This window comes from Oncorhynchus mykiss, chromosome 29, assembly GCF_057628025.1.
Source record: "Oncorhynchus mykiss isolate SJ-2025 chromosome 29, ASM5762802v1, whole genome shotgun sequence".
NCBI lineage: Eukaryota > Metazoa > Chordata > Actinopteri > Salmoniformes > Salmonidae > Oncorhynchus > Oncorhynchus mykiss.
Genome location: NC_143050.1, coordinates 47,952,459 through 47,965,402, shown reverse-complemented (window position 1 = coordinate 47,965,402; position 12,944 = coordinate 47,952,459). Strand labels below are relative to the sequence as shown.

Sequence of the window (12,944 nt, the reverse complement as noted above, 5' to 3'; positions counted from 1 at the left end):
AGTTTCAGTCCCTACCTCACGATCCCCTGACACACAAATACCTTCTTGCATAAACACACACACTCCATCCCCCCTCTACTGGTCGGGTGCCCAGAGCAGAAGGCTCTGCTGTGCACCATAGGGGCTCCTGCTCTGGCTGGAGCAGGTCCGCCTCCAACCCTTCGGGACCAGTCAGAAGACCACCACGACAAGACTCCACCTACATTATTCTATGTATAAAAACTGTTGTAACCTTTGTCTAAGACCTTTTTCAGCTAACTCCATTTTGAGTTATATGAATCAGGTCCGTGCACATTAAAACTGCAGGACAAGATATATTTTGACTCAATAAACTGCCTTTTTGTTACAACTGAAATCCACTCTGTCCAGCGTCCATGATTTGGTCTCACTCTCCTGTAAGTAAATTATCAACAATACCAAAACCAGATCTTGATTTAAAATCATAGGGGGTTTGGAGACATTGTATATCAGGGCCAGGGTTAGGTTGCACGTTACCTGATATCAACAAAAGAAGAATAACTAGGCACCTCGGTTTAATAACATTGTACGGCTTCTCTTTTTTAAGAGACCTACCTCAAGCGAATTCTACAAGTGAGTTTCCAGACAATACAAAACAGTCATTTAAAACCATTAGACCTTGGTAGTGACACAAATTCGTACTGTTCACATCATGCCACAAATACATTGCCACTTGGACGAGTGGACCGAGTGAAAAAGAGCGAGTTCCTGCAGACAAAATGTCTAATGGACGGGAGAGCACATTGTCAGATGTCCTCACCCAGCGGCAATGTTCGTTTTCTCCAGAGTTCAGTAAAGTCAGTGCACAAAGCAATCCCACGAAAGTTGTGATTTCCTCTGACAAATGTAAAAAATAGAGTCCAAAGAAGGTAAGGGGAGAGAAGGACAGCTGATGAGTCTGAATGTGAGTATTTGTGCGTGAGTAGATTGGGTGTTGAGGTCGTAGGTACAACTGTAAGCAATTCCGTTCTCAAATGTCTGTTTAATGTGAGAAACAAAATGAAAAACACCTGTTAGACCATTACAATGCGGACTGTCGTGCAGTTTTACTATTACCAACAAGACAACGAAGACGTGTCATGGAGACTTATAACGGACACTTTCCAACACCAAAAGTTCCCACGCTGAGCGATATTGGTTACTACACTATTATGCATACAATCCAAGTCATACGTTTATTGTCATTCATACTCTTATTTTTAACCGACTATCTTTGCAAAAGTGTTCATTGTGTCAATTCAGAGCTCGGAAATATTGGAATAATGTGTTTAAGGGGACTGACATTCAAGGCGCACAACAGGAGAACACAACAACTACATTTTCAATTGACAATCATTGCTTTAAATGGATGTGGTCGATAGATTTGTATAGGCATATATAAACAATGTATTTAACTTGTAAACCAAGGTTGGATTAGTAGGTCTAACCAACATGCACCTGGATAATCGCGTTATGAATCGGGACGGGCTCCCACGTCCTCAAAAACACATTATGACATAATAAAGAGTTTAATCTTTCACGAATAAAAGACATAGAAGCATACCCATTCATACAGGTTCTACACATTCCATTTCTCCATGGCAATAGAATGTAAACATTCTATTTTGCGCCAAACATCGCCTACAACTCAATTCTAAGTGCAGCATATTGGACGACTCCACAGTCATTGATCATTCGCGACTTTAAGTAATTCCTGTTATCTCTAGAGCATCCCGTGTATCTATAGCGCTGCATTTCTTCCTCATCTTACCATGGATAGGGTTTGGTGCATTCCGGAGTTCACTTATGGTCCCACAAAGGTAATCTTAGGAGAAATTAATTTTAGCATACTGTAAATGCCTGTGCATAATGTGCATAACAAAGCATCATTATTTTCATTATCTTCAAAGGAATTCTGTAGGAGCAGCCTTAATTTTCAGACTCTGCAGGCCTGCTGGAAGGAAAATATTACAATAAACAGGTAAGATTCATCCCACAAAAACATAAACAACAGAAAGAGAGTTGTATTTCAAGACAGTTTAGAGAAGGTGATCATAAGAGTTCTTAATATCACTTGCAAATTGTGAGGCATGAGCAGTTGTGAAATATTGCGTGAGGCCCTTCTGAAAGCACATGATATGGTATTTCGTGGCACGGTCTCACACCTTACCTCATCTTGCAGAAGAAGCTCATGGTCCACGATCTGCTGCTCCAGAGTCAAGGCAAGGTCCCGCCCCATGTCACAACGGAGCACATGAGCAACTGGCTGGTGTCTCAGGGCAAAAAATCCCTTAGGGAGAGGTGAGTACCACGTCAGCACTCACCTTCACTGCCATTCCCTGCCAACAGCAGCACTCCAGGAGGTGTGGGTAAAATAAACAACAGCAAAATCAGAAGCCAGGAAAGTTGAATTACTCTGTGTTTTATTTGAAGGGTGTGGAAGGAAACCCTGGAGGAAGGAAACAACCTCGCTCGGCTGGTAATAGAATGAGAGTTAGAGACATACTACAAGTTAGTGAGCTCTTTACTAGCCTTTCAACAACGAGTTAGCACAGCAGAAGACAGTGTTCTCTGTGAGCACATTGCACATCGTTTAGCTTTGTCTTCTCCTTTTTGTTGATTTCAGCGATCCTAAGGTCCACAGCGTCGTGGAAAGAGCTGTGAGGAGCATTCTGGGCGAGCAGTCCAATGAGCCCCATAGCAACCTGCTCAGCCCATCTCAGGTGGTGGTGGAGGTGGTGCCCAGGCTCCTCCTGGCCCTGTGGCTTCAGCCAGAGGAAGGCCATTCAGAGCACCCAATCCTAATAAGCGGGATTGCCGTGGGCATGGTGGCGGCCGTAGTGGAGAAGCTATCCTGCATGTTAAAAGACCCTTCCCCTCACATCCCTTTCTCCCGGGCTGCTGCTTTTGACTCTGTGCAGTCGATCCTTGGGAGAATCAGTCAGTCCTTCTCCACCGATGACCTGCAGAGCCCTTTTTATATGAGCTCTGTCTGTGCCTTTGTGGTGGACGAGGTGCAGAGCTGCTTCCAGCCCCCTGCAGCCACCCTACCAGTTCCCCCTGTTCTCGCGGTGGCCGTTTCCACCACACTACCAGCTGACATCCAAGCAAGTGAGTGGCAATGATAGAGAGCACTCTGACAGACGCCTGTTCTGATGACATCTTGCTGCCTTGTAGTAGTAGAGCTCATCAGGATTGTTGTTGTCACCCATAACACAGACCCGGCTTCTTCCCACCTGGAGGTTGTGGACATCACCCCTAACAGAGAGGCAGATCAGGATTCTTCCCACCTGGAGGTTGTGGACATCACCCGTAAGACAGAGGCAGATCCGGCTTCTTCCCAACTGAAGGTTGTAGACATCACCCCTAACACAGAGGCAGATCCGGCTTCTTTCCAACTGAATGTTGTAGACATCACCAGTAACACGGAGGCAGACCCAGGTTCTTCCCACCTGACAGTTGTGGACATCACCTCTAACACAGAGGCAGACCTGGCTTCTTCCCACCTGGAGGTTCAAGACATCACCCCTAACACAGAGGCAGATCCGGCTTCTTCCCACCTGAATGTTGTGGACATCACCCCTAATACAGAGGCAGAGCCCATCTCTTCCCTCTTGGAGGTTGTGGACGTCACACCTGAAGAAAGGACTCTCACGTTGGCCGTCTTCGCCACTCTGCCAGCTGACATCCAAGCAGGTGAGTAACACTTAGAGAGCACTCTGACAGGTGCCATTTGTCATGACATCTTAGTAGAACCTTTCAACTGGCCAGTGTTTAGAAGCTACGGTTTGCATTTGTTTACATTCTGGTCCTCTTTTTTCCCTTTCCAGAGGATGTTGCTGTGGTCATCCCGGATGTCACCCCACACGTCACCAAGGACGTGACACTGGATGTTCCATGCAGAGCTAGGAAAGGGGCAGTCCGGTGATTCTTTTGCAGGCTTTGGAGGGCAGTGTGCTGCTGCGCCTGCCACAATGAATAGGACGAACAATATGAATTATTCATCAGACCTTCAGAAATGGGTTGAACCATAGACCATTAAATTATTCGCATTATAATTGGACTCAATTCTGCTTTTCTTCTGTTTACTACTTAATTTCAGAACTTTTCTATAAACTTTCACTTTGCAAGTGTGGAGTAGGTTGTGTAAATAAGTGGGAAACATCCCTATTTTAATGCTTTTAATAATTTACTTTGTATATTTAAAAAAAATATGTATTATTTGACAACAAAAAAAACAGAGGGCACTCAACTAACGTTGAGTTGAGGTGCAACCAAACATTTTAATCATCATAGAAAAGGAAAAAGCCCAACTCTTGCTCACTATAAAAAAAATGCATTGTTTTATTCAGGCAAGGTTAAAAGATTAACGTTTCGGCCTAGTTTTTGACGATATGCAAGTTGTGTTTACCCAGTAAAAGGGTGACCCACACTCACCCTGGTTCTTGAGGGTTGAAGACAGTGAAATATGATCATTAAGTAAATGGGACTTTTCAATTCTTGAATAAAAATCTTTAATGAACATGAATTTAAATACAATTGACTTGAGGATCAGAGCAGGCAGGCTGACTGGCTAGCCCTGAAGGCCCTCTGCCTCTACCTCTGTGTGGTTCATCTCAACCAAGAGGTTGTGGGTTGTCTTTCTCTCTGTGGGTGTGAATCACTATGACCTCTCCCTCTGCCTGCCATTCGGCTGATCAGAAGCCTTCTGCTCTTTCTTGCTCACATGAACAGGAGGAATGGCCTCTGGGGTATCCTCCTCCTCTATCTAATGTCTCTTCCACCTCCTCTTTCTGACCGTGTTCGACTGAGGTTACTCGTTCTCTCTCCCTGGATGTTGGATAGTTCCTCCTCCTCTGTGTCTTTGTGAGTTTGGAGAGAGTTATCCTGTTCCGGCTCCCTCTAAGGGTGTGCACCGTAATCTCTTTCGGTGTGTTGAGGGGTTCAGTGGTTTTGGAGGGAGTCTGAAGTTCGATCTCTAGCGATGAGTGTGGGGGCTGTCCCGTGGTGGTGTCCCCCTCCCTCCTAAGGAGGAGCCACTGAGACATGTGATGAGGCCAAGGAAGATCCCTCTGCAAGGACGGGATAGGACACATCACAACACTGCTGCTCATTCATATTCAAACGCACCTCAGAGTATGGACACAAACATGGATGCCCCCCACACACAATGAACTTACCTGTACATATCAGAATCATACATTCGACAGACACCTCTTCCCCCACATGTATTGATCACCCACCTCAAACATGTTGAGTCAATTCCAGATGCTGGAATGGTGCTGGAATGCAGGTGCAGTAGGGCCAAGTATGTCATGATGTGATACCATGTGTACCCCATATCCTGTGTTTGTGTTGATGTTTTTTTTTTTATTGAACTTATCTTTAAACAGGGTTTAAGAGTCACACTGAGATGAAACATTTATTTTACAAGAGTACCCTGTAAAAGTTGAAGTCATATTGAACAACTACCAGAGAGAACCTTCTCTACATAGGAATTGCATACCATATATTTTCCATACATCAAAATAATACTTTGTCAATCAGCAATTACTAACTTAGATAAGGCCTCAACAAGGCCCCAGTTAATGGTTGAAAATAACTTATGCATATCAAGCATTGATCAATGACACTCTTAGGGATTTGTTGGATCGGTTCGTCTTTGTTTACCTGGACGACATCCTGATCTTCTCCAAAAACCCTTCCCTGTCCCACCTCACTCAAGCAGGTTTTTGCGGGAATCCCGAGACTGACAGGGCATTCATAGAGCTCAAGGGACGTTTCACCTCCGGACCCATCCTCGTTCATCCTGATTCTACTAGCCCCTTTGTGGTAGAGGTGGATGCCTCGGACACCGGAGCTGGTGCGGTACTTTCGCAGTGGAAGGAGGAGGACAAGGAACTGCACCCATGCGTCTTTCTCTCCAAACGGTTCTCGCCAGCGGACTGCAACTACGATGTAGGCAACCGGGAGCTCTTGGCAGTTAAATGGGCCCTTGAGGGATGGAGACACTGGTTGGAACCACTGCTTCATCATCTGGTCTCTTCACTGCACCTGGGTCCAACCTTACCATGTCAAAGTTATAGCATCTCTTAATTAATCCCTTCTCTTAACATGTATGGCCCCAAAACATAATCAAGCAGCTGACCAATTACGCAAGACTTTAGTTCTAAGTTAACTGATAATAATCAACAACTGGATAAATTTCTTAATTTCTAAAGTGAAACTATCCTCCGCATTGGAGTACCTCTAAAAGTACAAGTTTAACCAGTATTTCAGTTGTTGAAGTGTGGCAGGCCTGTGAGCCTGGGCCGGTGCAGCTTTGCCCCAAAATGGCTGACCACAGCCAGGAACAGCAGGTTACCTGCAAGAAACCACAACACTACAGTAGCCAGGAATCTCAAATTATAAACGCTGGGTTTTTTTAAAACTATAAATGGCATATCAGTTTGGATACTAGGCTGCAACTGGGACAACATTTCATTTTACAGGGGGGTGAATATGTAAGGGGCTTAATACAGTTGTATTCCAGCCACTAGGGGGTACTCTGGTGAAGCCCATGGGAAATAAAGAAATATAGTTGAAGTGAATTGGGAAGAGTAAGAATGAAAAACTAAAGAAAGACTGTAAACGGCTGTTACCTGTGCTAACATGATTTAAAGTAAAGTAAACCATACTTTTCGTATTGTAGTTTATATGATAAGCTCATTGGAAGGGTAACATATACAGGATGTACATAAATGGGCATAAACACGTGACACAGAAAATAAAAATATTGACATTTAGGAAATCAAAATGCATCTAAATATAGTTTGTTCTGTCTATGAAAAACTTTTTTTTTAATTGTTAAAAAAAAAATATGTATAAAATATACTTGTCTGTACAGTAAGTAAATGTTGGAAATCCAAAACGCACAAAAATATGTTTTTGTAAAGTCTAAAATAAAATATATGTGTATAATACACTGCTCAAAAAAATAAAGGGAACACTTAAACAACACAATGTAACTCCAAGTCAATCCCACTTCTGTGAAATCAAACTGTCCACTTAGGAAGCAACACTGATTGACAATTTTCACATGCTGTTGTGCAAATGGAATAGACAACAGGTGGAAATTATAGGCATTTAGCAAGACACCCCCAATAAAGTAGTGGTTCTGCAGGTGGGGACTTCTCAGTTCTTATGCTTCCTGGCTGATGTTTTGGTCACTTTCGAATACTGGCGGTGCTTTCACTCTAGTGGTAGCATGAGACGGAGTCTACAACCCACACAAGTGGCTCAGGTAGTGCAGCTCATCCAGGATGGCACATCAATGCGAGATGTGGCAAGAAGGTTTGCTGTGTCTGTCAGCGTAGTGTCCAGAGCATGGAGGCGCTACCAGGAGACAGGCCAGTACATCAGGAGACGTGGAGGCCGTAGGAGGGCAACAACCCAGCAGCAGGACCGCTACCACCGCCTTTGTTCCTTACTGAGGAGTTGGCAACACTGCTAACTTTAAACATCAGCTATCTGAGCAGCTAACCGATCGCTGCAGCTGTACATTGCCCATCTGTAAATAGCCCACCCAATCTACCTACCTCATCGCCATGTTGTTTTTATTTACTTTCTGCACTTTTGCACACCAGTATTTCTACTTGCACATCATCATCTGCTCATCTATCACTCCAGTGTTCATTTGCTAAAATGTGATTACTTCGCTACTATGGCCTATTATTGCCTTTTTAAAAAATGTCCCCTTCTATTTTGTTTTTGACTGTGCGCTTGTTTGTTCCATGTGTAACTCTGTGTTGTTGTTTGTGTTGCACTGCTTTGCTTTATCTTGGCCAGGTCGCAGTTGTGTATGAGAACTTGTTCTTAACTGGCTTACCTGGTATAATAAAGGAGAAATTTAAAAAAATAAGAAACCATTTTTTTTTTCCTAAGAAAGGGGTTGTAGCTTAGTGGTAGAGCGCATGCTTTGCATGTATGAGGTCCTGGGTTCAATCCTTAGCTTCTCCATGTTTTTTTTTGCAAAGACCCAACTTCTACTTTCCAGAATGTTGAAATTCTAAGCAGGAAACAGAGATGTGCTAAATCATTTGGTCTTGTAATCTGAAGAACATGTTTTCAATCCCTGTTAGTACATTTATAGAACAGAAGTGGCATGGTTGCCAACTTTTATGGCATCATTTTCAAAAACTGAAGTTCATGTTTTCGATCCCTGTCCGTACCTGTTTTAAGAATTGCTGCTATCATTTCATTGTAGTTTCAATGGAGTGGTGTATATATAAAGTACATTGTATTGATATTGCGTTTTATCTGCAAATGAAATGGGATGGAAGCTCAGAGGGGGAGTGCATGCTATATATGAGGTCCTTTCTCCTCTGAGTTTGTGTGCCAAATTCACATTTGCACAACTACTACTTTCCAGAATGTTGATGTATATATATAGCATAGGGTGGCATGGTGGCCAAGTGGTAAGGCATCGGTCTCGTAAACCGAAGATCATGGGTTCAAATCCCATCCGTGCCTCTATAGAAAAGACTTCAATTTCCCTGGAAATGTTCATTCATTGGTGGACTTTGTAGAAAAGTCATGTTGTATCAATATTTGAACACAACTATTATATTAAGGGGAAGTATCTCTACGATAGAGCCACTTTACATGTTTGCTGTCCTACAGTATTCCCCAACTTGTCTTGTGAGAGTATTCACTTGTTAAATTAGCTTTTGCACAACTCCCACTTTCCACAATGTTGACATTCTAAGAATGAAATAGATGTGCAAAGTCATCTGTTTTTGTTAACTGGAGCACATGGGTTCAATCCCTGTTCGACGTTTATGGTAGATAGCTGATATTATGGAAATTTACTTTCATCACAACAGTGTAAAGAAAAGGTCAATTGTCTTGATAGGGCCACTGCGACCTGTATGCTCTAGTCGGCTGGCCCTCGCTACATATTCGTCGCCAGAACCACTGGCTCCAGGTCATCTGTAAGTCTATGCTAGGTAAAGCTCCGCCTTATCAAAGCACTAACAAGCGGCTTAGTCCTCGCGCAGCAGTCCCTTCCAGCTGCAGTCAGAGCAGGAGATGTTCACCCCTCCGCTTCCAGACTGCAAATCAATCCCGCATGTGAGAAGCCGCCGCTGGCTGATCCCGCCCTATCCTACTTAAAAAAAACACAATTAATCTGAATTAGGGCCAGACTAGTTCCCATCATTTTCTCACATTGCCATTGAAAGTTTTTTCTATTGTCTCTTTTTGGTCCATTTAGATTGTTAATGTAGACTTGTATAGATTTTTTTTAATTTTAAATGTTATGGTTAAAATGTTAATGTTTTACTGTGACTTGTTGTAGGCTCCTAAGTGGACCATAAGGTTAAAAACCAAACCAAATTAAGAAAACTAAACTGAAAAACAAAAAAATACAATTAAAAATACAATTAAAAACTAAGTTGCTCCGCCAGAGTGTCTCTTTTGGGTCACTTTTGTTGGTCCCAAGCCCGGATAAAGGAGGAGGGTTGGAATTGTGACATTAAAAAAAAGAAGAATCGACAGAAGAAAGTTAATTTGTAGTTCTAAACATATTTAGGGTGTTTTTTACTCACTTCTTGTCTCTCCCACGGAGTTATTCCTCTCTCCAACAGCGTCCATCACAATTACATGATCATGGCCAATTATGCAAATTAGGTGATGACGTCATGTAGCGACTTCTAGCGTCTTTTAGGACAGCCAATAGCTACTTTCCTTACTGAGGATTTGGCAACACTGCTAACTTTAAACATCAGCTATCTGAGCAGCTAACCGATCGCTGCAGCTGTACATTGCCCATCTGTAAATAGCCCACCCAATCTACCTACCTCATCGCCATGTTGTTTTTATTTACTTTCTGCACTTTTGCACACCAGTATTTCTACTTGCACATCATCATCTGCTCATCTATCACTCCAGTGTTCATTTGCTAAAATGTGATTACTTCGCTACTATGGCCTATTATTGCCTTTTAAAAAAAATTCCCCTTCTATTTTGTTATTGACTGTGCGCTTGTTTGTTCCATGTGTAACTCTGTGTTGTTGTTTGTGTTGCACTGCTTTGTTTTATCTTGGCCAGGTCGCAGTTGTGTATGAGAACTTGTTCTTAACTGGCTTACCTGGTATAATAAAGGAGAAATTTAAAAAAATAAGAAACCATTTTTTTTTTCCTAAGAAAGGGGTTGTAGCTTAGTGGTAGAGCGCATGCTTTGCATGTATGAGGTCTTGGGTTCAATCCTCAGCTTCTCCATGTTTTTTTTTGCAAAGACCCAACTTCTACTTTCCAGAATGTTGAAATTCTAAGCAGGAAACAGAGATGTGCTAAATCATTTGGTATTGTAATCTGAAGAACATGTTTTCAATCCCTGTTAGTACATTTATAGAACAGAAGTGGCATGGTTGCCAACTTTTATGGCATCATTTTCAAAAACTGAAGTTCATGTTTTCGATCCCTGTCCGTACCTGTTTTAAGAATTGCTGCTATCATTTCATTGTAGTTTCAATGGAGTGGTGTATATATAAAGTACATTGTATTGATATTGCGTTTTATCTGCAAATGAAATGGGATGGAAGCTCAGAGGGGGAGTGCATGCTATATATGAGGTCCTTTCTCCTCTGAGTTTGTGTGCCAAATTCACATTTGCACAACTACTACTTTTCAGAATGTTGATGTATAGATATAGCATAGGGGGCATGGTGGCCAAGTGGTAAGGCGTCGGTCTCGTAAACCGAAGATCATGGGTTCAAATCCCATCCGTGCCTCTATAGAAAAGACTTCAATTTCCTTGGAAATTTTCATTCATTGGGGGACTTTGTAGAAAAGTCATGTTGTATCAATATTTGAACACAACTATTATATTAAGGGGAAGTATCTCTACGATAGAGCCACTTTACATGTTTGCTGTCCTACAGTATTCCCCAACTTGTCTTGTGAGAGTATTCACTTGTTAAATTAGCTTTTGCACAACTCCCACTTTCCACAATGTTGACATTCTAAGAATGAAATAGATGTGCAAAGTCATCTGTTTTTGTTAACTGGAGCACATGGGTTCAATCCCTGTTCGACGTTTATGGTAGATAGCTGATATTATGGAAATTTACTTTCATCACAACAGTGTAAAGAAAAGGTCAATTGTCTTGATAGGGCCACTGCGACCTGTATGCTCTAGTCGGCTGGCCCTCGCTACATATTCGTCGCCAGAACCACTGGCTCCAGGTCATTTGTAAGTCTATGCTAGGTAAAGCTCCGCCTTATCAAAGCACTAACAGGCGGCCTAGTCCTCGCGCAGCAGTCCCTTCCAGCTGCAGTCAGAGCAGGAGATGTTCACCCCTCCGCTTCCAGACTGCAAATCAATCCCGCATGTGGGAAGCCGCCGCTGGCTGATCCCGCCCTGGCCTACTTAAAAAAAACACAATTAATCTGAATTAGGGCCAGACTAGTTCCCATCATTTTCTCACATTGCCATTGAAAGTTTTTTCTATTGTCTCTTTTTGGTCCATTTAGATTGTTAATGTAGACTTGTATAGATTTTTTTAAATTTTAAATGTTATGGTTAAAATGTTAATGTTTTACTGTGACTTGTTGTAGGCTCCTAAGTGGACCATAAGGTTAAAAACCAAACCAAATTAAGAAAACTAAACTGAAAAACAAAAAAATACAATTAAAAATACAATTAAAAACTAAGTTGCTCCGCCAGAGTGTCTCTTTTGGGTCACTTTTGTTGGTCCCAAGCCCGGATAAAGGAGGAGGGTTGGAATTGTGACATTAAAAAAAAGAAGAATCGACAGAAGAAAGTTCATTTGTAGTTCTAAACATATTTAGGGTGTTTTTTACTCACTTCTTGTCTCTCCCACGGAGTTATTCCTCTCTCCAACAGCGTCCATCACAATTACATGATCATGGCCAATTATGCAAATTAGGTGATGACGTCATGTAGCGACTTCTAGCGTCTTTTAGGACAGCCAATAGCTACTTTCCTTACTGAGGAGTTGGCAACACTGCTAACTTTAAACATCAGCTATCTGAGCAGCTAACCGATCGCTGCAGCTGTACATTGCCCATCTGTAAATAGCCCACCCAATCTACCTACCTCATCGCCATGTTGTTTTTATTTACTTTCTGCACTTTTGCACACCAGTATTTCTACTTGCACATCATCATCTGCTCATCTATCACTCCAGTGTTCATTTGCTAAAATGTGATTACTTCGCTACTATGGCCTATTATTGCCTTTTAAAAAAAATTCCCCTTCTATTTTGTTATTGACTGTGCGCTTGTTTGTTCCATGTGTAACTCTGTGTTGTTGTTTGTGTTGCACTGCTTTGTTTTATCTTGGCCAGGTCGCAGTTGTGTATGAGAACTTGTTCTTAACTGGCTTACCTGGTATAATAAAGGAGAAATTTTAAAAAATAAGAAACCATTTTTTTTTTCCTAAGAAAGGGGTTGTAGCTTAGTGGTAGAGCGCATGCTTTGCATGTATGAGGTCCTGGGTTCAATCCTCAGCTTCTCCATGTTTTTTTTTGCAAAGACCCAACTTCTACTTTCCAGAATGTTGAAATTCTAAGCAGGAAACAGAGATGTGCTAAATCATTTGGTATTGTAATCTGAAGAACATGTTTTCAATCCCTGTTAGTACATTTATAGAACAGAAGTGGCATGGTTGCCAACTTTTATGGCATCATTTTCAAAAACTGAAGTTCATGTTTTCGATCCCTGTCCGTACCTGTTTTAAGAATTGCTGCTATCATTTCATTGTAGTTTCAATGGAGTGGTGTATATATAAAGTACATTGTATTGATATTGCGTTTTATCTGCAAATGAAATGGGATGGAAGCTCAGAGGGGGAGTGCATGCTATATATGAGGTCCTTTCTCCTCTGAGTTTGTGTGCCAAATTCACATTTGCACAACTACTACTTTCCAGAATGTTGATGTATA

At 42.0% G+C, this 12,944-nt stretch overlaps 2 non-coding genes across 2 annotated transcripts; both read left to right on the top strand.

The window, feature by feature from the left end:
• The first annotated feature begins 8,436 nt into the window (after nucleotides 1–8,436).
• Nucleotides 8,437–8,508, top strand: trnat-cgu (transfer RNA threonine (anticodon CGU)). The gene has a single exon. It is a non-coding gene; the product is annotated as a tRNA-Thr (tRNA).
• Nucleotides 8,509–10,697: 2,189 nt separating this feature from the next.
• On the top strand, nucleotides 10,698–10,769 carry trnat-cgu (transfer RNA threonine (anticodon CGU)). Its single transcript has one exon. It is a non-coding gene; the product is annotated as a tRNA-Thr (tRNA).
• Nucleotides 10,770–12,944: the final 2,175 nt, after the last annotated feature.